The sequence below is a fragment of the Saccostrea cucullata genome, unplaced genomic scaffold (genome assembly GCF_032062105.1).
Source record: "Saccostrea cucullata isolate Sc308-1 unplaced genomic scaffold, CSIRO_AGI_Scuc_v1 ctg14346, whole genome shotgun sequence".
In the NCBI taxonomy this organism is placed as follows: domain Eukaryota; kingdom Metazoa; phylum Mollusca; class Bivalvia; order Ostreida; family Ostreidae; genus Saccostrea; species Saccostrea cuccullata.
In genome coordinates, this window is record NW_026935153.1 from 35,741 (window position 1) to 44,156 (window position 8,416).

At 33.0% G+C, this 8,416-nt stretch overlaps 1 protein-coding gene across 1 annotated transcript in view; it reads right to left on the bottom strand.

The window, feature by feature from the left end:
- Positions 1-7,958, bottom strand: part of LOC134242036 (unconventional myosin-Ib-like) — a 33,884-nt gene extending 25,926 nt beyond the window's left edge. Inside the window, exons 1-2 of the mRNA XM_062724042.1 lie at positions 7,807-7,958; positions 7,574-7,659 (exon numbers count right to left, since the gene is read on the bottom strand). The gene's annotated coding sequence lies outside the window, so the exon portion shown is untranslated. The remainder of the gene's footprint in view (positions 1-7,573; positions 7,660-7,806) is intronic.
- Positions 7,959-8,416: the final 458 nt, after the last annotated feature.

Below are 8,416 nucleotides of genomic sequence, written 5' to 3' on the forward strand. Positions count from 1 at the left end.
CTCAATTTTCATTCTCTCTCCAAACCTACAGTAATTAAATTTATACACTTTGCTAATGTTAATACAATATCCGGTACCACTATCCAATTGTCCAGAATGTAAGTCTTTACGAAGCAGTGATCTAGAGTCTGTCTAGAGTTTGTCTGTAATGACAGCCTCCTAATAAGCTCTGTAAACAATCCCTCTTCTGCTTCCCTGACTCACCCACTTCAAATGACACAGTCTTCAGATTTAATCAACTCTCTAACTATAGCAGACTTTGTTTTAAAACCGAAGTTACCAGATGTTTAAACCAATCCCTTACAAAGAGCAATTTTCAATGCATATGTTAAACACAACAAAAAAACTTTGTGAAAGAAATTAATTAAAAGTTTTAAAGTTAAAATGAACAGATCACTGTGACAGGTACTTGTGGATAGGAACCCCCTCCCCCCTGTCAAAAGATTTTTAATATGTCTTTTTTCAGAAGTTAAGTTTTCCTTCTAATACACATATACAATCTGAATTCCAATAAAAAAATAAAAATAAAATAATACAGAATTAACAATTTATTAAAAAATCGTACCCGCAGTATTACAAAATACAGTATACACATGTAATAAAATTACAGGTCCCGTCCACACATACCTGTGATTATAGATCTGTCACACCTTAAACTAAAAATTGATTTTCAAAATCATTTATTTCATTCTGTACTGCTTTTGAAAACTGTAAAATGAAAATTTTACTGTGCATCTTCCATAATATACTAAAACTGTTTTTTTTAAATCCACCATGCACAACTTCTGAACCAGAAGTAATTAGGCCAGTTTTATGTGTCTAGTTAAAATACTTTGACAGGACACCCGTTAACTAGGATGCAACCTGATAAACACCCTTTTTTACTAAAATCAAGTCCAGTTCAAAGGAGCATACCTCGGATACTAAGTAGCCGAATAATTTTGTGTATTCTGTGAAAATCAAAATGAGACAGAAACAAGAATCCGCTAGATCATCAAATACACTCTGTCTTCTCCAATATCACACATAACCATGTCACACAAAAAATTAAAGGAAATAGGGGAATATATAGGTTTTATCACTTTCTTCTCATTTCTATTTTTATATTCCTCCGACTTTGCTATCTTTATTCATCACACCCAACATCCACAGCTTGACAGAGAACCATATTCTATTAAAATAATTTACTTCAAGAATGCGGTCAACATGATAAAGTTTTGCAAGTAAATCCAAAATAACTACACATCCTAAAGGAAATCTCTGTAAGTGAAGACTGGAATGATTATCCAAAGAAACTCTTTAAAAATCCATCAAGATTCCAGTTAAACATGAGATAATTCTATATCATATGACACTGAATGCCACACCCTATCATTGCAGCTGCCAGGCATCAGAGAAAATCTCAATTTCCAAAGACTGTGATAGCCTAGTCACAAGTTCTAATATTCCTAATGATACTAAGTATCAAACAAAACCACATACCCAGCAGATAATCTGGACCAGAATCAATTAGTCTGAAGCTGGACACAATGACATCATTCATTAAGCTGATTATTGTTATATATGACCACTACGGTGGTGTCACTAAAATATAAAGTAGTGTCAGATGGTTACAAACAGCCTAGAAGTAAATCAATAACAACAGGTGAAAAAGCAATGTCTGATGCAGACCAAAGACCAACATCAAAGATTAGGGAATTTCCTCATTATCTTTTTAGTTCTCAAAATACAAGAATCTTTTTTTTTTATTTCAAATAGCAGCACAATTTTATTTTCAATGTCGTCATGGCAACAACATAGCTTGATCAAAGATAAAAAAGGAGAGACATTCCAGCAACATTTGAGCAATATAAAGCATAACATTGTGGAATCATTCTAATTTGTGGGAGCATTGTATTACTACATGTATTTAAGCAAATAACTGTGAAACAATTTTAATTTGTGGGGGCAATATTCACCAAAATATTGCTGATTCTTGGAGACCTGATTTTGTGGATGACAGAGTTATTGTTTGTGGGAATCTTAATTTGTGGGCTCTGGTGACCCATGTAATCCATGAACATTCCCCTCCCCTTCCCCCTTTGTCTGTCTGTCTGTTTTACTGTAACTAACTCACTGCAATATTTATTATACCCTATGGGATGCATTTATACATGGTGACATAAAGCCACCTTGGAATAACACTTATATAAATTAATTACCGGGTAATAGGAATACATAATTTATTTCTATCTTAATGGAATGCTAATTATCTGATTCAATTGGGTCTTGTCCTTGGCTTACATGTACCACAGTTGACCTTGAATCAAAGTACTGTGAGTACTGAAAGACGGTGGCATGAATGAGTTTGTTTGTTTAACACCCCTTTAGAAAATCAAATTTTTAGCAGCGAAGGATATTTTTCTGGCTAGCAATTACTGCGACACGGGATCTCAATCTGAATTAAGGGCCGATATCCATGTCAAGTCGAATCCGCGACGCCGGTAAGGATGGACTTCTTCAGGTCCGTGAGTCCAAAGCAAACCTGCTACGTCAAATGGCGACTGGCAGTATATAAGAAAAAATGTTCTGAGATTTTGTAAAATTATATGGAAATTATAATAGTTTATTTCAATTTTTCACAATATATCTACCTGTATTTTAATATATAAATTTATATTTTTTTTGTACTAAAAAGTATAAAGTGTTATGAATTGTCACTGTTTTTGTCCCCCGCTTGAAAAGTGGGGGATATTAGTTTGGGTTTGTCCGTCCGTCCGTCCGTCCGTCCGTCTTTCTGTCTGTTTGTAACGCTTTCGTTTCCACACGATATCTCGAGAACCCTTTGAGCTTTTGCAATGAAATTTAGCATAGCAACTCCCTATGGACTCAAGAAGACCCCTATTGATTTTGAGGTCAAAAGTTCAAAGGTCAAGGTCATAAATAAGCAAATTCTGTCTGTTATAAAACTTTCGTTTCCACACGATATCTCAAGAACCATTTAAGCTATTGCAATGAAATTTTACATAACAAATCCCTGTAGCCTAATGAAGACCCCTATTGATTTTGAGGTCAAAAGGTCAAAGTTCAAGGTCGTAAATTTATACTTTCTGTCTGAGTGTAACACTATCATTTCCGGACGATATTGCAAGAAGATTTTGAGCTTATGCAATGTAATTCTATATCAAAACTCCCTAGGACCACTCTCACCCCTCTCAAAGTGCCCTGCCCCGTCTGTTTTATCAGTATTTATAGTATTACATGTCGCTATTTTTAGCACAGGGGCATGAAGAGAGTTATTGTTGCGTATAAAACAGGTTCTCTGCAGACGTTATGTTCTTATTACATCTATTAGAACTGTTTAATTAAGGCTAACTAAAACAAACACCGTTGATTGTGTAAAATTTTGACAATACCGAACATGAATATATACATGTATGTAACTTAATGATTGCATATAATTTGCCTCTTAGTAGAGCAGCCCCGTGGTCTAGTGGTATGTCTCTCGCTTCACATGCGAGAGGTCCCGGGATCGATTCCCAGACGATTCCTTATTTTTTTTTTCCCCGAAATACTTTTTTTAAATAAGTAATAGTAGTCAGCATGTGAAATGAAAAAATTTATGAGGTGTGGCTTGTACAAACTCATAAGATCATCATTACAGTGTGTTAAATATTCCATATAAAAAGAATCTTCTATACACATAATAAAGAATAAGCAATCAAATCTTTATATCCATATTGCCATATTTTATTTGCTTCAGTATACATATATACATTTAATAATTCTACAAATTCAGTCAGGGGGATCCGACTCCCTCCTCCCCACGAACTCTGCATTGTTTACTTTTTCCCTAAGCGGGGGACACAAATTCTCTGAATTAGCTTGTCTAAAATTGTTACTATCCTATTATAATTTTCATTAAAAAAACATAACAAACTTCAAATTGGTATATGCATAAATAAACAATTGCAAATTATCAGATTTCATTTAATGTGTTTTGTCGCCTTATGACACACGGATGATAATGATTTCAAAATGTCTAAAGCAGCGTCATGTTTCTTCTTTGCTAAAAATAAGTTGGATAATTCCAATTAAAATTAAGGAATTTCATTGATGCACATAGTTGAGTTTCCCTTAATTCTTCAAATAACAGCCAGAAACCAATCTCGCGCACAAACAGGACCTTGTGAAGAATTATTAGTACTAAAGTTATGGACAATATTTTTACTATCATTCAACAAAAGAATTTTATATATATTGGCTGTCAACATTGACAGCGCCTTCCGCTATTCCTGTAGCTGTTTGTTCTACCCTTTGATTTGATTAAAACGATTTCGCTTAGAAAACTCCCATTTCTCTAGTACACTAAAGAGGAAAAAACTGAACTGCTTTCCAGTGCGTAGTATCGTCATCGAACGTCGCCGTTTATCGTGTGTAGGATTTACCACTTTCCTATTTCGGATGTTTGATAAATTGATAAAATAATTAAGCAAATGTCCTTAAATTTTCCAAAAGACGACACAATAGATAGTGAATAAAAAATAGGATAATGTTTTCCAAATTACTATTTAATATTTTTATTTCAAAACAATACTCATGTATTATTTTTAAAACCTTTTTTTTCGTGCGTAAGTACATTGAAGCATTAATGAAGTATCAATTTTTTGTCTATATTTTATCAAAAGAATTCAGATACACTAAAATATGATAAATAAATACTTGCGAAAAATTTCATCTTGCAGCGCCTACTATTTTTCGGAGAAAACGCTTTGTACACGACAACCCTCGTATACTGCTCGAAAAAAAAGATAGAAAAAAAAGAATAACAAAATATTTTTCTGTCTCTATTTTCCGTCGTCTCAAGTCACGATCGGAGTCTGTATATATGCGCATGAAGCTTTCTCCAGAATGGGAGAGGATCGTACATATTGGCTATGGTTTGCGATGATGATATTTCTCATACGTAATATTCTAATAATTATGCAATAACCCTGCAAATCATTGCGCAATACATATTTACTGCTTTGTGAACACACCAGAAAACTGACCTAAATTTAGCCCACTAAAATCGCATAAAATCCTAATATTAGTATTATTACATGCACATGTATTTGAGTACCTTTTTGTACACCCTTTAAAGGGTAAATTTACAAGAGGCACGTAACTTAGAGTTTCTAAATAGGAATGAAATAAATGGGTAAATTGTCCGTTATAGTCTTTGTAATTATAGCTTTGACAAATTTTTATCCGTTGAGTCGTTTTTGTGTCCGAGATAATCAGACAAAGTCTTATTTTTTAAAACTAGAATGGTAATAAACTTAGCAAATTTTATGAAATCATATACCTCCAACAACCATTTTATTAACTGATTAAGATGTAGTGATCTTTTTTCTTCTTTCCTAAAATACATGTATTCGTTTTACTAATATAGCATTTTACAGAGATATAAGAAATTCAATCAAAAAGACAATGTTTGTTAAATTTCAGTAAACTATTTTTAAGTTTTATTGTAAAAAAAAAAAATTCACAAAGCAGTATTCAAGAAACAACCGTGTGCTGTTTAGCAGTATTTGATTTCGGAGTTAGATAGTGAAACAATCATACAATGAAATTTTCAAATATTTTTCAACAATTAATTGATAATTTTAAGAAACACAATGTGCGTACGAAACGGATTTTTCGAACATGTGAGAAAAAAAAATGTACAAATTGACATCTGTAGTTTGCATACGAATATACGAGTCGGTTGGTGTACGAGTTAGTTTAGTTCGGCGTAACTCAATGAATATTCATGAGGCGAGAAATATTGATAACGGCAAATATCAGGAATTAGGCTTTGTATCCATCAACGAAATATTTTTGAATAACTTGAAAGTATTTGTAAACTGTGTACATTTTATTTTCAAACATCGAAATAAGTCTACTTTCATTATTTTTACTCTGCAAAAATCGCCGCTAGGGTCCCCGTGTGTTTACACAGACCAGCAGCAATAGCCTGTGGCTATATATAGCCACCGTCTAAAAAGGATAAAATGCTAGCATGTGTTGTATAATTGTACAAAAATGGTATTACGTTGTACTAAAATATTATACATTATAATACATGAACTTATTAATTTATCTATAACACTTCAATATGGTACCACTAGAACTTCTGTCCTTCAATATGTTACCACTAAAACTGTAACACTTCAATATGGTACCACTAGAACTATCTTCCTTCAATAGGTACCACTAGAACTATCTTCCTTCAATACGGTACCACTAGAACTATCTTCCTTCAATAGGTACCACTAGAACTATCTTCCTTCAATATGGCACCACTTGAACTATCTTCCTTCAATATGGTTCCAATAGTACTATTCCTTCAATACAGTACTACTAGAACTATAGTATCTCAATACAGTACTACTAGAACTACAGTCCTTCAATTCAATACTACTACAATGATTGTCTAGAACTACTGAATCTGCCGCTTACAGTAAGACTGATACAACATACAGTTTCCTTCTGAGAGACACCTTGTCTAGCATGGGATTAGTTCCTCTCTACTTTCATTTCGTCACACATATAGGCCTAGTCTACTGACAGACATACACATACTTACCTAATAGGAGAGTTGATTTCTTTATACAAAATTAAGTTTTATCTGAGAAAATTCCTGAGTGTTCCTGATGAAACAGAAAACAGGGAGATACACAAGATAGTCTTTTTGTCTGGCAGAAAAGGCGAGCCTAGCTTGGCTGTATCACACAACGAGATAAAGTGTTTTCTACTTCAGACCATTAACTTCACTTAAAACCATCAAACTGTTATTTATACATTACAGCATGATATCAACATGACATCTTGAGAAAACAATATGAAAACAGATCTTTTTCTCCTTCAAGGGAAGTGCATTTAATTTTCCTATGCATCCTATGTGGTAAAGATGTAAACCAGTTAGATAGTCTCGTAAATCCAAAAATAGACCAGATTTAACACTAAAAATAAGCCGCAAACATTAAGCCATTCAAAACTCCTTATACAATCAAAATGTTTTAAAACTTGAATGTGAAATAAAAATAAACTCTTGTACACATTTTTATATTTAAAAAAGCTCCTATGCAGTAACTTTTTTATAAGATTAAATTACCGAGAAAAAAATAATGGCTTCCATTATCATGCAACAGCATTTACATTGTATACCATCTCCAAAATACACAAAAAGCTTTTATTCAAATTAAAAGCAGGTATTAACTTGCAGATAACATCTGTTAGTAATTAAATAGATAAATATTAAAGTTATTTCAACAGAAACACATTGTAATTAGCATGTATCAATATACCTAAATTGCAGGAGAAACTTGAAATGCAAAATGTAAATCAATATAAAAAATATAGTGTAGTTCATAATAACCATATCAAAACATGGGGTATGTATGAATGAAATACCCCAACAGATTTAATACACACCTGATTAAATCTGAAAACTTCCATAAAGGTGAGAGGTAAAGAAAAAGTAATGAATTCATTATTAGAATAAAGCTTTTTACAAATAGGTTAAAACTCTCACATTAAATAAGATGGAACTTCAAAAGGCAGTCTTACCTTTTTCTTTAAACTTTAGTTGAGCTGTCCCTTACACTAAGTCATGAATGTCTAATCTCCTCAAGTAAACAGCCATTTTCTGGGGATCTACAAGAAAACTCCAAGGTTTACCTATACCCTCTCACTGTCAGGTATATGTTAGTCCAGTACAGTTTGTTCAAATGATAAAAGCATTTAACAGGTACAGGGCTAGAGAGCCCCAGAAATAAACACTTTATCAAAACCATGCAATACCACTTCAAAATCCATGTATGTCTACAGAGTTGTAAATAAGTTCCATCAATGGTCTGAAGATTATAAATCCATTTTTACATGACATGCATTAGAGAGGTGGGTTTTTTTAAAGGGAGAAAAAGAGGCTTCCGACTTCATCAACCCTTTCATCTGATTTGCAGCTTGAAGAGCAATGCACCATATCTACAACATTAAAGGAATTCAAGGTCGGGAAGCTTCTGGCAGGAACAAGGAAAATCTTTGTTTACTGAATCTGATCTTTATGGTAAAATTTAGCAAGGCTGTATCAGTTCAGACCTAACTGTGACTGACAATGGATTTTCAGGGATGATTTCAAATTCTAGGTATAGATCAACGATCTATAGAAATAAAATACAGAACAGTGCATAAGAATAGATGATAAACAATACTGAAATTTCTTATAGCACTGCCAGATAAAACTGAAAACCAAATTATTCACAACAACAGACAAAATAATTATTATATTGTAAAAATATTGAATATTCTATTTGAGGAACTTTAACCCTAAAAAGATTTTTACAGGGCTCCCGCTGGACCGAAAATATTTTTCGCCACTTTGCGCGACAAAAGGAAAGGCATACTTACATCT